This window comes from Ornithodoros turicata, chromosome 1 (genome assembly GCF_037126465.1).
Source record: "Ornithodoros turicata isolate Travis chromosome 1, ASM3712646v1, whole genome shotgun sequence".
Taxonomy (NCBI): domain Eukaryota; kingdom Metazoa; phylum Arthropoda; class Arachnida; order Ixodida; family Argasidae; genus Ornithodoros; species Ornithodoros turicata.
In genome coordinates, this window is record NC_088201.1 from 37,340,033 (window position 1) to 37,356,242 (window position 16,210).

General features: G+C 45.3%; 1 protein-coding gene and 1 long non-coding RNA gene across 2 annotated transcripts in view; one reads left to right on the plus strand and one right to left on the minus strand.

Moving 5' to 3' along the window:
* LOC135378025 (uncharacterized) overlaps positions 1-16,210 on the minus strand; it is a 259,572-nt gene that overhangs the window by 234,809 nt on the left and 8,553 nt on the right. The gene's annotated exons all lie outside the window — the stretch shown is intronic.
* Positions 1-16,210, plus strand: part of LOC135378021 (iroquois-class homeodomain protein IRX-3-like) — a 74,515-nt gene that overhangs the window by 27,059 nt on the left and 31,246 nt on the right. The window contains exon 2 of the mRNA XM_064610842.1: positions 9,956-10,059. The gene's annotated coding sequence lies outside the window, so the exon portion shown is untranslated. The remainder of the gene's footprint in view (positions 1-9,955; positions 10,060-16,210) is intronic.

Sequence of the window (16,210 nt, forward strand, 5' to 3'; positions counted from 1 at the left end):
GATACTCGGGCACCTATTTTTTTTATTTTTTGCAAATCATGAAATGAATTATATTTTGATCCGAAATGATATATGCACACATAGGCATCACTCCAGAGCTGAGAAAAGTCCAGATTTAATTCTGAATTCTTTGAACACATTACAATTCAAATTAATGCTGATGCTATGCACAATAACAGAAAAAATATGGAGTCAATCCCCGTGAAATTTACTAGGACGGTGGCTAAAGACTAGTTTTGTTCAGTGAACTAAAATAATGTTCATTGTGCAAAAAATAAATTATTGGTGAATTTTCATTTGTTTTGCAGATAAATTTAGCAAGGTCGTTCTAATGGAAGTGACTTCCACTCATGAATGCATGAGTAAAATTTGAAGATTTTAGTTCATTGCACAGATCTCTAGATATGTGGTTTACCGTGATGTAAACATGCCAAAAATCCACAACAAAGATCATTGAAATTTAATACTTCATAGTGATATAACACACGAAAAAATCTGCTTATGTTCTTAAAATTCACCACATTTGTACGTGGTACCCTCCCGGTACTCGTCATTCTCGCATTTCTTCTCTCTTTTTGCCCGCAGAATCTTCCTAGCCTTCTTAGCCAACGGAGTCGAGCAACGGAAACTGGTTGACAGTCTTTCATCATCCAACTTCATATACCCCATGCTAGTGTAATAACCTGGACTCATTCCTAGAAACTCAAACACACGTAACAGTCCAATAAATCCATCGTTGAGCTGAACGACAGTATCAGCCACAGCAAATTCCAGGATTTCTCGGCCCACAAACGTGCTTTTTGGCACCCGCTGCCACAGTACTCCATTGAAACACTCATTGTTGTTCTGGGTCTTCCCATGCAGGCACTTAGAAAGCAAGTCATCCTTGCACAGCTCCATGTATGTTGGTTTCACCTTGTTGATAATGTCCTGGTGGAGCCCAGCCTTTTCTTTGAACTTCCCAGGTCTTCCGTCAGCGATGCACTTCTGGTAGCGACACCAGGTGTCCTGCCATTTGGGACACTGGCCATGCATTGGCTTGTCTCTTGATGAGCAACAGTGAAAAAAGGATGCTATAACAGCACTCTTCATGCCAGTCAGGTTGTTGGGGTTGCTGCAAATGGCGATCCCATAATAGTTCTGGAGCCGATCGATGAGTGAATCAGTCAGCTTCCCTTTTCCTCCAAGCCCAGCTACATTCTTCTTCAGTTTGCGAAGCCTTGCCCCCCACTCTCTTTTGCACATGTCCAATGCATTCAAGCTTCTTCACCGTAGTCTTCTTGTAGATATCTTTCACCTTCAGGAAACTTTTAGAGTCCCCGCCTCCGTAGTACTCGGTGTACATCAGACCCCTATTGTCCACTGACCGTTCAATATTCTATACACTCCAACTGGCTCCATATTCGGTGCTGAACCATTATAACTGCACGAACAGACGTGGTCTTTTAGCAGGTCATAGTCTACAGAGTCTTTTGCCATTTTCCCCATCTTCTTGCAGACTTGGCAGAACGACGACAAGGCCTCAACGTCAAGCACCTTGCCATCGACAGATATCACGCTGACACATTCATTTAGTGATGTATGGCCTCTTTTCTGCCAGGTCCCATCAACAGAAACACCACACTTGGTGGTGTCACCATCATCTTCATCCTTTAGTGATTTGACATCTTCGCATGCACGAAGCATGGACTCTTCTGCTGCACGAACTGTTGCACTTTTCACCGTCTTCACATGCGACCCATACGACTTCTTGCTCAAGGGGGGTGGAATGTTCATTGTGGCGCATAAGCGTCGAGCACCGCTTCTTCCGTTTCCAATTAGTCACATGGCGTAGACAAACCGTGTGTTTACATGAGCAGCTTTGCCGACCTTCCTCGATGTCATGAATGACGTCTCACTGCCACAGCTGTGACAAGTGAGGTACAACTTCGAGGACAGCCCTTCCTTGCAGGTTTCACTGAGCCGCAATTCGGCAGGACCGCAGTTTACACAAGCCACTGCTTCGAATGCCTCTTTCAACAGCTTGATGTCCATCATGCGAAAGCCGGAAAGTGCGGTCTCTGAAGACTGGCTGGCAGTACGCAATGCACCTGTAGAGGAGGTGGAGTTCCTCTACATGAGCCCCGACCGGCGATGATGGTATGCCACGGAGAGGCGATGACGGTGGCCTATCTCCATGGCCGCGCCGGTGGAACTGAGGCGGGTGCTCCAGGCGCGTGGCCATCTTCGTCGTTGTCCACGGCCCGCTACAGTGCTCCCCCCCTCAGACGCGGAGCGGCGATAAGAAAGATCCAAGAATCACGTCTATACCGGAGGGAGAGAGCAAGAGTGACCGTGGATGACGGCACTGCTGGACATGTCCACGGGCGGCACAGCACACGTTGCAGGCAGAGGTCGATGAGTGGGGCGGGAGCGGCCGAGATGAGGCTTGCCAGAGATGAACGTTGACGTCGTCGAAGTCGTGATCTGGCGTTGGAGTCGTGGCCTGGGGTGCCGCAACCGGCACGGGAGCGAGAGCTCGTAGGGCCCCAGGAAGTGACGCCAGGTGAGGCTGCGTAGCCGTGAGGACTGCCGAGACGTCGGCTGATGCGTGCCGTGGCGTCGGCTGCCGCGACTGCCGAAACCGGCAGGCGAGCATGTTGCTCAGGTGTCGCGGCCGGCAGTGAGTGCGAGTTGAGATGCAGAAATGAAGAGTGTGGTGAGTGTGCCGGGGGCCGTGGACAGCGCAGGTCGGTCCCTGGAAGCCGTGGAGCGGGTCGGTGGGCGCATGGGATGATGAGTCTGGACGTTGCGTGGTCGGTCGGATCGGTATCGTGGACGGAAGCGGGACGGATGCGGTCGGCGTGTCGGTCGTGATGCGTCGGGTAATGGTGGTGGCTTCCAGGGATAGCTTGCCTTGGCAGTGCTAGTCGATTTTGTCAAAAATTTGGGATAGAGAAGGGCCGAATTGCTCCGAACTTGATGTTCATCGTTCGGGTCACCAAATGTAGAGGAGGTGGAGTTCCTCTACATGAGCCCCGACCGGCGATGATGGTATGCCACGGAGAGGCGATAACGGTGGCCTATCTCCATGGCCGCGCCGGTGGAACTGAGGCGGGTGCTCCAGGCGCGTGGCCATCTTCGTCGTTGTCCACGGCCCGCTACACACCTTTCAATATCGATGAGCCCGCGGTGGCTGCACAATCCGGCATTGCAAGAACATGCTGCAACTTCGGCACTTTGTTGCACTTCACATAGCCATTACCCATATATTTGCGTTTTCTGGGTCTTCCGCTCCTGCACTTGGCCATTTCACGTCACTGCACGATAATAAAATCGGATATACTATAGCAATGGGACTGATTTCTGCCATCTTTAGTCCGGCACAGTCTCTTGCCCGCACCGCCTAGTGCGTGCCTGGTGGGGGGGGGGGGGGGCGCTCCCCCAGACCCCCAATCTGTGTGACCTAGCCTGACCTGACCTAACCTAACTAAAATGCGCTTACCTGACCTAACCCATGGCTCATACCTTTCGCAAGATCACCCATCCGAAGCCGTTAGGCATTAGCGTGGCCGTGTTTTTCTGTGGTTCAGATGGTGTTAATGAAATGCATATAAAAAAGATTCCAGACCACATAATTTTATAATTCTTATATTTTTAGACTCGGTATATGGCCTTTTCTCACTTTCATGCATTATTTCACTTTTAAACACACTCACCAACTTTTAAAAGCCACCAGTTCCACTGCTATAGTACAGCCATAAAATCACTTACTGGAGCAATGCAACTCGGTTATGACACGAAACGTGGAATATCCAACGCAGAATGTTCGACTTGCAAACGTGAAGAAAACAACGTCGCGCAGTTTCGGAGGCCAAAGACTGTTGCCAGACGAATGTTCGTTCGCAGTTCATACAACAAAAAATCATTTGGTAGAGTTCGCGACCGAAACAACTTCCGGTTCTACTTCCGGTATGTGAGGTGTTTGATAGGAGCGATAAAACACCATGTAACTTCCTTTCTACGCGTAGTACAACAATAATTCTTGCGTGAGAACGAAGTGTAAAGATCATAGTTTCGGTTTCGGAATAGGACCAAACTTCGATTTTTTTCAGGAAATATTGAAATTTTTGGGTGCCCGAGTACCCTAATGAAACTCATAACTTTGAAATTTTACTTCCAACGCTTTGAGAACCTCTGTTCTACCGACCGAGCCATTCAGCGAAAACTATTAAAAAAAAGCGTCGACACTTAGTGTTTTTTTTCTTTCTCTTTTTTTCAGTAATTGATTGGTTTCGGTTTGCACATTTCTTGCGCGGAGTAGAGTACCAATGCGCTTTTTCGCTCAGCTGTCCGGCTTACCAATTCGTGTTCATTCGCCTCCGTCTGGTTCACACGCAGGGGTGACAGAAGATAAGGAACGGACAGAAGAGTCGCTCCGGTGCGTTCGTCATCATGACGATAAAGGCACGCCCTGCGGCGGTTGCTTCACCCCCGAGTGTGAACCATGCGGATGAACACATAATTGCAGGAGGATAACTGAGCGAAACAGCGCATTGATACGCTGCTCCGCGCAAGAATATCTACACCAAAACCAATTAATTACTCTGCAGATTACCAAGTGTCAACGCGGTATTTTTTTTTTTTTTTTCTGGAACATTTTTCGCGGAAGGTTCCGGTCGGTAAAACAGAGGTTCCGAAAGCGTCCGAAGTAAAAGTAAAGAGTTTTATTTAGTTAATGAGTGTATGCAAATGAGCCGCTCACTGCTCAGTTCTTGGCCGATGTCTCAGGGATGCTCACAGAAAAGAAAGCTTTTCGATAGCGTCACCTGTTTACGAATTATTCAGCCCGGGTACCTTCGTGAAATTACACCCGGTATAACATATACAACAATGAAGTTCAAACCCAATAGCTGCACGGTGGCACATTGGCTTATAACACAAACGTCGCCATACGAGCGCTACACCGCCCTTCCGGGCTTATTCAACTCTAAGAAGGCAGCCCTTGAGAAAATGACATTAGGACGTCACGTAGAACGTGATATCTTCCCGTCAGGGGAAGAATCTTACGCTTCACCAAGCATAGCGCAAAACATAAAACATACAAAGATAACATAGCTGCGATGGCCAAGTGTTGAACTGCTAGCCGTAAGTGCCTGGCGATGTCCTCAGGTCATACCAAAGTAGAAGACAGCCGTCCTGTGCTGCTATAGGGACGTTCGAGCTACAAGCTACTGTATTATGGAGCGGGCATTAAGTTTGAGTTCCGAAGTTATGTAATATATTATGTATATTGCATAGCCTTTCCACCTGGGTGCTCTACCCCTTCACCTCAAACTACGATTAGTGACTCGCTGTATTCCGATGAAATTAGAAATTTCGAGAAGCTAGAGCATGCCTGGTGATGGGAGGCATGCACTCTCGTGCATTAGTTGTCCATCACATATTACCCTGGACCGATACCCTCTTTGTTGCCACTCTGTTCCTATACTTGCCTCAACGTCCAAAAATACCCGACTAGCTCCCATTTTTTTCTTCTTCTCATCACATCACTCGACTAGCTCCATCATGCTCATGACGGTTTTATTCCACGGTGTAAGAAATGCACATTTGTGCGCGAGAAAGCCCTGAAAGACAAAAATATTGCGTTAAATACCCCTAGCCTTCGATGTCTAGTTTTTAAGAGCAGTGCAAACTGTATCCATCACGCCTCTCGGTTTCTGGCAAATTGCACGAACACCGATGTGTAGCCTGATGTGTGTTTGAACACGCTTGACATGTGGTATGCTGACAAGTTCCTAAGTGACAAATGATTCTTCACGCTATGCATGCTGTGCCCCACATTAAAGTCTGTCCGCACTCGCGTTTGCTCGTAAGCGCCTATTGCAGAGAGCGCTAATCATCGCGTAATCACGAATCGCGAACAATCGCAGGAAGGAGAAGCGCTTTGCTCCATACTTCGTACAATAAGACACACTCCGAGACATACTTCAGTACAATAGAAAAAGAACTGTAGATGCCGCGGACGGCATGAGGTAAAACAATGCTTCTTGAAGCAAAACTTCGTCGGCCAGACATGCACTCAAGCAGCATACGTGCAGAACACTTCGATAGCACCGCCTGTCCCTTCAAACCAGCCTCAGTGGTTCATTCACGTGTGCCTGCGGAACAGCCTGAGGGTAGTGAAGAAAAACGCATGCGCCACAACAAGCGAAACGACAGCTTCCGCCTCGTAATGGAACAGAACGCGACGGCAGCGCCACACTTGGGCTGTAAGGTGCCGAACTTCCGGTTCGTGCCTAGCCACAATTAATCTCCTCAACGTAGGTGACTCAACTGTTCTCCAGTTGGTAACGACGTTATAATATCACCGTCACGGGAAGTGGCGTTTTCGTAAGCATTTCTCTGGTACACGCTGCATGCGCAGCATGATACTACAGGATGGCAAAAGAGGATTATACTGATACCTACTACGCAGTGAGCGTCACGCTGAAGCATGAAAGAGAGAGTGCGATTTGAATAGGAGTCCTTACCATGACACTCTACTGAAAAGTTATAGGTTATAGCGTCGGTGACGCATCGCGTAGACGGATCTCGTGTAGACCCTTTGCTCAGCGCATGGTACACTACGTGATTTGTATTTTGTATCTTTTTAGGGCACATTTTAGGGAACTTAGATCGCTGTGTTACCGTTGCCGTGCTTGATAAGTCATTCCCGAACGAACCGTATATATAGTATTATGAAAAAAAAAAAAAAACTTTGTGCTGATACGCCGTACCCCTCCTGGTAATTGGTGTTTTCCACGGTATCTCTCGCAGGACATTCAGCCACAGGCAGGCACTCGCCTGGGTGAATATGTAATTCAGGGCTTCTTTATAAGCTAAGTGTATCTGATTTTTGCTGCTCTAGATTACTGAGCGAGCGCAATGTTGAACTTTATTGGTGCCGTATACGATGGTTCTCTATACCGGAGAAACACTTGCCACCTGCGTCGATATATATATATATATTTTTAATTGTAGCTCTCCTATAATGGTGGCATCTAGAAGTGTGGATGGCAGTTTATTGCGGTGTCGCTTTTATGTAATCCCCCCCTTTTTTTTTTTCTTTTCACTGGAGCACTCTCTTCAGAAAACGTACTCTATACGTTCAAAGCGAGCACGTGCAGTCTGAGGAAAATAGTAATTTTCGTCTTTTGGGGGACGAGATGCATTGCCACAACAATCAGTCCCTTTCGGAATTATAAATGCACTGCAGTTGATGCGGAATTTAGGGACTATTTGCAGTGTTGAGGCGTAAATTTGAGGGTCACGACTAAAACGGGTACTATGATTGTGCGATTGTGTGTGTCAAACTGTGCCTCGAAAGCACAGAAGTAGGTACGTACCTACCTACATAAGTAGGTACATACATACCTTATCACTCCAGTTCTTGACCTCACTTTATGCAGGCTACTACACTCTAAGAAAAAAAAAGGAGTAAAATGGGGAGTAATTGCAGCTTCTAGTACCCTAGATTGCAATTATACTCCCCATTTTAGTTCCCTGATCAGGAAATTTGCCACTAAACTTCGCAAATGGTCTCCTGAATACAACAGTCTACGTAAATATGCGCTCTTCGTGTATTTGATGGGATAAGGCGATATATATATATCTTAGCTAACTTAGCTATTTTCCACCCACACCGAGTAAGAAATAGTTAGCCGTTCTTTCTTGACAAATTGTGTGCTATGCATATCACAGGATCTTATATCAGTCGACATACCACGGTTGACGGTTTAGTTCGAAGTATTTTCATTCATGCACAAGAATTATGTACCTATAGACGGGGAGAACGAGCGTGAAACGCATGAGTCTCCATTCTGTGACATTCGTTTAGACCCGATAGAGACTAGTTATTGTGACAATGCATTTAGTCCCCAAAATGACTAAAATTGCTTTTAAAAAAAAGTATATATACGTGTCAGGGAGAAATTTCACACAGATCTGAAGGGAGGCAGTTGACCAAAAGTCAGCGAGTGCCGGTGGCGGGAATCGGACGCACACCTCCCTGACTGCCGGTCACGTGTACTATACCATTACTCTGCGCTGACATCACGCTTTCGTCAACATACTACCAAGGCCTCGTTGTATAGTACCTCGTAAATGTTGTGTTCGTCTTAATTGTTCACTCAGCCTATGCAATTTATGTTCACACAGACGTCTCACAGTATAACAACTTAACAAGAAAAGGGAAAGAGGTCAAGACGTGGCAAGGTTATCTTCAGAGAACGCGGACATATCGTTCGCGAATGCTTTATCGCCATTCCAGTTCATAATATGAAGGTAATGAATCGTAATGCAACGGTTCCCCACCTGTTACTGCGAAATCAGTCGACAAGTTTTTTCCCGCCTTCATGAGCGTTTCGTTTTTTCTTTCCTTCACGCAACACGATGTTCACAGAGTGCCAGCGGTCGTTTTGTTCGGCGTGTAACCACCAAGGCGACACAAATTGCGAAGTAAAAATGCTTCCAGAACAACACAGCCACTGATGTCGGCCCCGAAGAACAATAATACGAGACGGCTCCCATTTACCCTGAACCGCTTTTACATGACAGCGCAGAAAGAGCAAGTCAGGTACCAACACAAATTCATTGCAGGTTAGTGGGAACGAGCAGCAGAAATGAGAGTGGACGGCCAGCCAGAAAGCGACGCCGTTAGAAAACACACAGGCGCTGGCGTCGTTTAGAGCGTCGAACCACGACAGAAGTGTAACACGAGAGGGCATTAAAAAGAAAATAATAACAAGTCGCAGATCTACGAGCAAATATAGAGTGTTTTCGGTGCTACTCTCGCTGCTGCTGTTTACGTGGCGTGTTGGGTCTCTGAAAATGGACAGTTAAAGAGGGGAACCACACATAGATTCCACTTAGATGAAAGAGGGGTGTAAGCGTTGGAAGTACTGTAGACACTGGGGTCGTTAATGTCGTATCCGACTACCTTTAGTCCTCTCGTTTTGCTCCCAAGATATATATTTACGTTGCACGAGTGCCTTCATGGGCTGTTAAGGTAGCAGCTCGGCATAAACCCATCCTTGCTGCGTTTCGTGCGGTTTCCCTCTGCTATATTACGTGGCATCACTCGAATTTATACTCTCGGACAGTTTACTGCCAGCTACTCGCTCATCGTCACTACATATATTTGTGGTTGTTTGTTGGGAGCTGTATGCAGTAGCGTAGCCGAAAAAAAATATTTCGGGATGGGTTCTATGGGAACTTTACATGGGGGAGGAGGATTTCACTCTCGTTTCCCTCCCCGGAATGTGCTACCAAAGGTATGGTTTCTCTGGTTACGCCACTGGTTGTATGAATAGTATTAAATTCAAACTAAGTTTAAGATTGGTTTGATCTCTTTCATTCACGAGATTTACCTTAAATTTAGAATAATATAAAGCAATATTTATTTACGCAGACCAAAATAGTCTGATGAGTTTCACACTAATATTTTCGGACTACGTTCCATCAACCGATATTAGGGGAGTCTTTTGTGTACAGCATACGAATAAATGAACGCATCCTTCATTGTCATTTAGCTGCTCACTTACAAATTAGCAAAACCCTGAGCAAGCTTTGGTTATTTTTTTAATTTACTTATCAACTCATCTTTGGTTATGCGTCACCTATGTGACGAAGATAACGTCGCATTTTTCTGATTAGAGATGCATGCATAGTGCACGCAAGAAGAAACACTGTTACTTGAAACGCATCCTTGAAACGCACAATTAAAAAAAATGGTGGCTGCAATAATTATTCTTTAGCAAACTTCTTATTTTATGTACGCCGCCGCTGGCGAACTCAATGAGCTACTTTGATGACTTTTGCGTGCAATTTTTTTTTACATGTGCAAGTTGCCTGTTTCACTGTAACATGCATAAATATTGTTACTGGTGTTACGATAGGCTAACAACGTTTCGTCACGCCCTTTTTCTTTTCGCAGGATCTTCCGCTGCCATGACATGTGTGCACATCTAGCAACGGTGGTTGTCTCACAAACTGTCCACCACGGCAGATAGCGGGGAAGATTCGAATCTGGTCATCAAGGTCAGTATTTTTCAGAGTTGGTGATATATTGCTTGTCCGCTGCTCAAGTTCGTGTCGCTACGGGATGTTGGGTATTAACAAAAAAAAAAAAAAAGAGATATAACAAGAAGACTAAATAGCGTGGGGAACGACTACAGGCGTTAGTGTGACCTCAGTTTCCCAAGCATCGCAGTGAATCCTGTGCTATATACCTTCAACATCAGGACACATGTTACATACGTTACATATACACATACATCAGGACATATGTTACATGTACACAGCCACCCACAGGTGCAGTGTCTGGGCTTTGTGTAATGACAGCGACCACGGAAACGTGAAAACCAGCGGTATGCACACACCCTACATGCGTTACCGAAAAAAAAAAAAAAAAAAGGAAGAAACGTCAACGTAACAGGCAGATAACTATGCAGATAACTTTCCGCGCAGTCTGCTATTTTATGATCGGAAAGAAAAATCAGTTGTGGTATTTGCGAAGCAGATATTCACAGGCCGAAAATGGTATCGACAGTTTGTCGACCGTAGTGACGGGGTCACGGTCCTACCGACGTTGTGTGGCGCCGCCTGTCGGTCCCCGCCATACAACCAGCAACCGCGATGCGCACCTCATGCTGTCCTGCGTTCAACGCTACTGAATAAAAGTGGGCTATTATGAGATTTTCCATGCTGTATAAACACTTTTAATGTAATATATTTCATCGTTAGTTCGAAGTAAATGGAACGGCACTGACACACGACCGGACGAGGCGAAGAAGCCGGGGGAACAGCGTCATACTCTAACGCCCGTTAAACACAACAAGATATGAGTTTTGCTCGCGTGTTCGGAACGACTCGCTATGAGAATGATGATAGGAAAAAAAAAAAAGAAAAAAAAACTCGCGACGACTCGCTATGTATTGGTTCCGTACATACTTTTCAGATGTCAGGAATACGTATCGATTCTGAGTGACTATGTAGTAGTCCGCGATCACTCAGTTACAGATAACCGTGCTAACAGCGCTCTCTACCTCTGGAAAGAGTAGCTTCAATGACAACCGGGTATAATGAACAACACAGCTTGATCGATATACTTCCCATACACGCCATTACATAGGGTATACGTAATGACAATATAGGTAATTTCATTTCCTTCCCGGGGAAGCTGGAATCTCATTCAGAACATGATAGAGACATCGTTCATTGAGAGGCCCGCGGTTGTCCGACGTCTGGCTAACGAAATATCCCTTTTCGAAGGGGTCACTAAGCAGGAAGTGTGTCATTCCTATTAAGCCCAGACGACGTCCTCTTCCAAGCCTCCGCTTCTAAGAATTTGGAAACGTACGTCACTTCTTCATTGCGAAGCTTTCGTCATTATCCCAATTTACAGTGCGCCATGCCCCTTCTCTGTAGTTTCTTCGCTGCACGGAAAACATGGCATGAGAAATCGTATTCTCACGCTGAAAATAAGTGCAAATATGGAAATAATTTGGCTGAGATTCCGAGCAGCTTCCAAATTGAGGCCTAAGTCTCATTACACTGACTGTTTTACGAACAATAACAACAGATGCATGATGATGATGATCAGGGGCAGATCTAGCATTTTCCCGAGGGGGGGGGGGGGTCCGCTGTGGACAAGTACCACGTGCATGCTGGGATTGGTCCACTGAACCCTATGTTAAAGTCTAAAATTGAGGGGGGTCCGGACCCCCGGACCCCCCCCTAGATCCGCGCCTGATGATGATGATGATGATGGTGGTGGTGATGGTTGCACGAGGTGTTTCACATCATCATAATGTATCTCTAGTTATTGTCCACAAAGCAGTTGGCGTGATGAGAGTTAGGCCTTGATGACACGAGATGTTCCGCATATTTCTTTGATTTTCAACTCAACTCAGAAAACAAAAGCATTGAAGGCATTTGTGAATTTATTAGAGTGCAGGAGGCTGAACGAGGTGTATCGCTGCAGGATGATGCTCAAATGTTGCTAAAGTTTTATCCCGTTCTACTGCGTCATATTCCGCCCAAATTGTCACTCCAAGTCAATAACTTCTCTACAACAATTTTTGATGCTATAATACGTTGCGATGGCCATAATAACAGTTCAAAGGAACAAATAATTAGATAGATGCGATAAAGGAAAAGGGGCTTCACCTACAGGTTCCACCTGTAGCTGAACTTGGGGTGAAACCGAACGTGGGGCTATAGTAACAATGCTATGCGCCTACACAAGTATTTTACATAATTGGTAGGGCACCCAAACCTGCAGTTATTTCCCCCAAAATGCTGTGATTTCGTAAAAGATCTCGTGAGGACAAACTTCCTCGGGCTGAAGAGCAAACGTAGGAACATGTCTGAACAACAAATGAAACATCTAATTTAATGTTAAACACGCAAATTTAATTGATGCAGCATTTTATTTATTCACATGTGCATACTTTTTATGAGTAGCCTACAGTTTACCACGGGTATGTATTATTTGTGGAGTCGTATGCCATTCCCGTTGTTGCACTTATTTCCATTTGCATATTTCTCTGTTCTGTACTTATTATGTTCTTACTCTGTTCTGTGTGTACTTATTATATGTCTATATCCGCTTACGCACATTCATCATGTATGCATACATTTCTCTTATCCTGAGAGGGCAAGATTCAGCTTGTACCCCGATTACACGTATCCGATATGCAAAGCGGATTGCTAAGCAGCCGTTTGCTTGATGTGTCAGTTAATGAAGTAAAATCAGTATGCAACGAATTACAAAAGAAGTGCGAAAGTCCTTCCATTCCGAAGTCATCTTAACCCTTTACTTATCGGGCAGGTCAGATGCTCTTGATGAGAAAGAGTTAACTTAAGCCTAACGAAGCCTTTTGCGCTCGTTCGGAAGTTTGACATGATGAATCATTCCGACATTATCACACGTGTGAGTAAAAGGATACATTTGGGCATTATGGAGTACTTGTGCAACATCCAAGATACGTACCTCGAAGGGTGAAACAGCACAGCCGCCGATATTTCGAACAGAGTTTGCAGACTCTGTTCGAAATATCAGCTGCTCCCTACCTGAGGCTGCTGCTTCAATATTCAGACGAAAGTTTTCTGACGTATATCATATCGTGTGATTTGAGGAAAGCCGGTTTGCCTATCAGCAAGGGCGGCAAGGTGTCCTAAAAAGGAAACAAAACAGGAAAGGAAAAAGCACATAACATGTACACACGGAAAGGTCCGGTGTATAGGGCATACAACGTTCACATGGCTTTGAGGTTGGACAAGGGGACGACAGCCCTTTACATGGCTGGGTAAGTAGTGGGAGGTTCGGCCTTGCCGGTGGATGCTGGGTGCGGACCAAGTCTTTCGTTTTTCCCCATCACAAATCGTCGTCTCTGCTGTTTATATTTCCAACAATGCAAAAGGACATCTTGTACTGTTTGTGTGGCGTCGCAAGTTGCGTGACGCATCTTTGCTTCTGCCCGCGGGGCAGAGCAGAGGACATATTTTGTCTTCGCTCTCCTAGTTCTCATTAGGAGCGACGTCTCTTCTCTGGTGAAGACCCTCGTGATGCAGAGTCGTCTCGAGTAAAATAAACGCTTGTGGAACAGACGTGCCAACTTACGCAACGCCTCACTGTCTTGAAGGCCTTCCGCTTATATTAAATCCACCTCATCAGACTTTCCCCATTTTAGTGTCTCGAAACTCACAGCCTGGTATATAAGGCCCTATTGTGCTTTCAACTCTCCGGCGGCTTATAGCGGACATACGTACGGGCCACACAATGAGAATGAGCAATTACGAGCAAGGAGGCTCACGTACATAACAATCTCTGAAACAAACACAATCGTCGGTTATATAAACTGTGGTGGCCTCCAAATTTGAAGTGGCAGGACGATATTTATATGTTTATAGCTTCTTTATTCTTATAGAGAGTTCGTAAAGATGGCGGCAGGTCTTATCATGCCAATGCGCTATTCGTGAAGTATAGTTGGCCGCGTAAGAGATTACACGAGGGATGACCACTACGGACGCTTCACCCAGAAGCCTCGAGGGGTCTTTCGCGGCGCTGCTATGGACGTGCATGCCAGCTGTGACGCAGCGAAACCTGTTGGCGTGATTGTATATGCGTGCAAAGAAGAGATGATTGCAAGAAACCGTTTGTCACAATGTTTTGAAGGTGCATGGTTCCCGTGCCGGCCTCCGGGAATATTAGGGTTCTACAATTAGTATTTTCGCCCGACGCACATTGTATCTCAAACTATCTTTTTTTATTTTTTTATTCCGTGTTAGCGCCGCGAAGCAACTGTGGCTATGACCGGCGTACAGACGTGGACAGATGGAGAGAGGATAGCAGGAAGGAGTGGGGGACAGGCGGATCTCAAACTATGTGTCTCAATGTAGCAACGGGAGAAATGTTTTGCAAAACATCGTGTTCGATTTTTCCTGTACAAAAATTTCGCACATGCTGTTTTGGTTGATAGAATAGTGAAGTATTTAGTTTAACAGAAGGAATGCTTGTAGAAATAATGCCGTACAACGACGCACCGCACGGGGTGCTGGTGGACTATTAAATATTTTTCGAGAGCCAATCATATGAATAAATAAAAACAAAGCTCTCGCAATGACTAATTTCATTCGGGATACGGATAATGTATTTTTGCCAACAATACCCGTTTATGACTCTCCTCCTTCTCACTTGTGCATTACTTTTCGGCGGCCTTGACCAGGCAGCGCTGTGGGCCAGTATATGCAGGCCATGTTTTTGTCGAGCTGCACGAGATTTTTTTTTCTAAAAAAAGCTAGGTGACCAGCATAGATGCCGCTTTTGCAGTTCAGTTATACGGCCATGTGGACATCCTCTGGAAGAGGGTATATACTTAACTACTGGATGACTAATTACGCTAGAATTAATTAACTCTTTAGTTAGGGGATTTCGGGCAAAAGTGAGATAGCAGAATGGGAGACAGTCTATTCGGTTGTTTAAAAATCCGGAAACGAGCACGTACGTTGAAATATACATCGCCGAATTTTGCTATGCAAATGAGCCGAAACCGAAACTTGCACCTCAGGAGCTCGGGGAGCACAGCGCTCATTCCGCGTCAGAGGGCCACGTGCTTTGGAGCGATGAGGATGATTGAAACCGGTGCTGATCTGCTGGCAGATTAACCACTTTGCGGCCCCAGATACGCCGTTGACGACGACAGCCATACGCTCCCGGGGCGCGCGGTTTTAGTTTCGGCTCATTTGCGTAGCAATATTCGGCGATTGATATTTCAACGCACGTGCTCGTTTCCGAATTGAAAATAAATAAATAAATAAAACTAAAAAATAGAATGGCTTTGAACGAGGATTGTCTCCCAGCCAACACCTCCATTTCACTTTTCCCCCATTATGTCCCATCATTGTTTCCCATTCTGCTTCTCACTTTCGCTCGAAAGCCCTTAATCAAAGAGTTAATTAATGGATTTTAGGGTATTAATCATTTAGTATAGTTACATAGGCTCACTCACGGCATAATAATCTATATCTATCTATAATCTAATAACAGAAGAGAAAACAACACACTTGTATACTATAACTTCCTTATATAAAACCTCATTCCGCCCACTTGACAATTGTTACTCGTCAGGAATAGTTCCTATAACATATACGCCTTTGTTGGGTACCCAATAATATATTCATGAGATACTTATTTTTCAAAAATCAATCGGATGCGTTGTCCTATTCTTCACTAACCCCCCCCCCCCCACACACACACAAGCAGATGCACAAATGCTATTACTGACTAACAGGGAATGAACAAGGAACTTGGTAACAGCTCATTTTTACACCACTGATTTCTAATGTGCGTTTGCGGTTCGCAGGGTGTGCAACACTAATGTGAACTAGAAATTACCGATCATGTTTGAAATAAACCCACATATACAGGGTGTCCCAGAAAACGTGTCATTAAATTATAATAATAATAATAATAATAATAATAAAACTACGCCACCTAGAATCACGCGGTCAACGGCATTTGTTCTTACTTGGTTTTTGCCACCTCAGGATGTGAATGGCATCTAACTTAAGTTTTATTATGTCAGTTTTTACGAACTGAACTCTGAAATTTACCAACTAAAGGTCGCTTTTTTACCCCACCAATGTGAAGTGCGCGTGCCGAACCTACTCAAGTTCATGATAATTG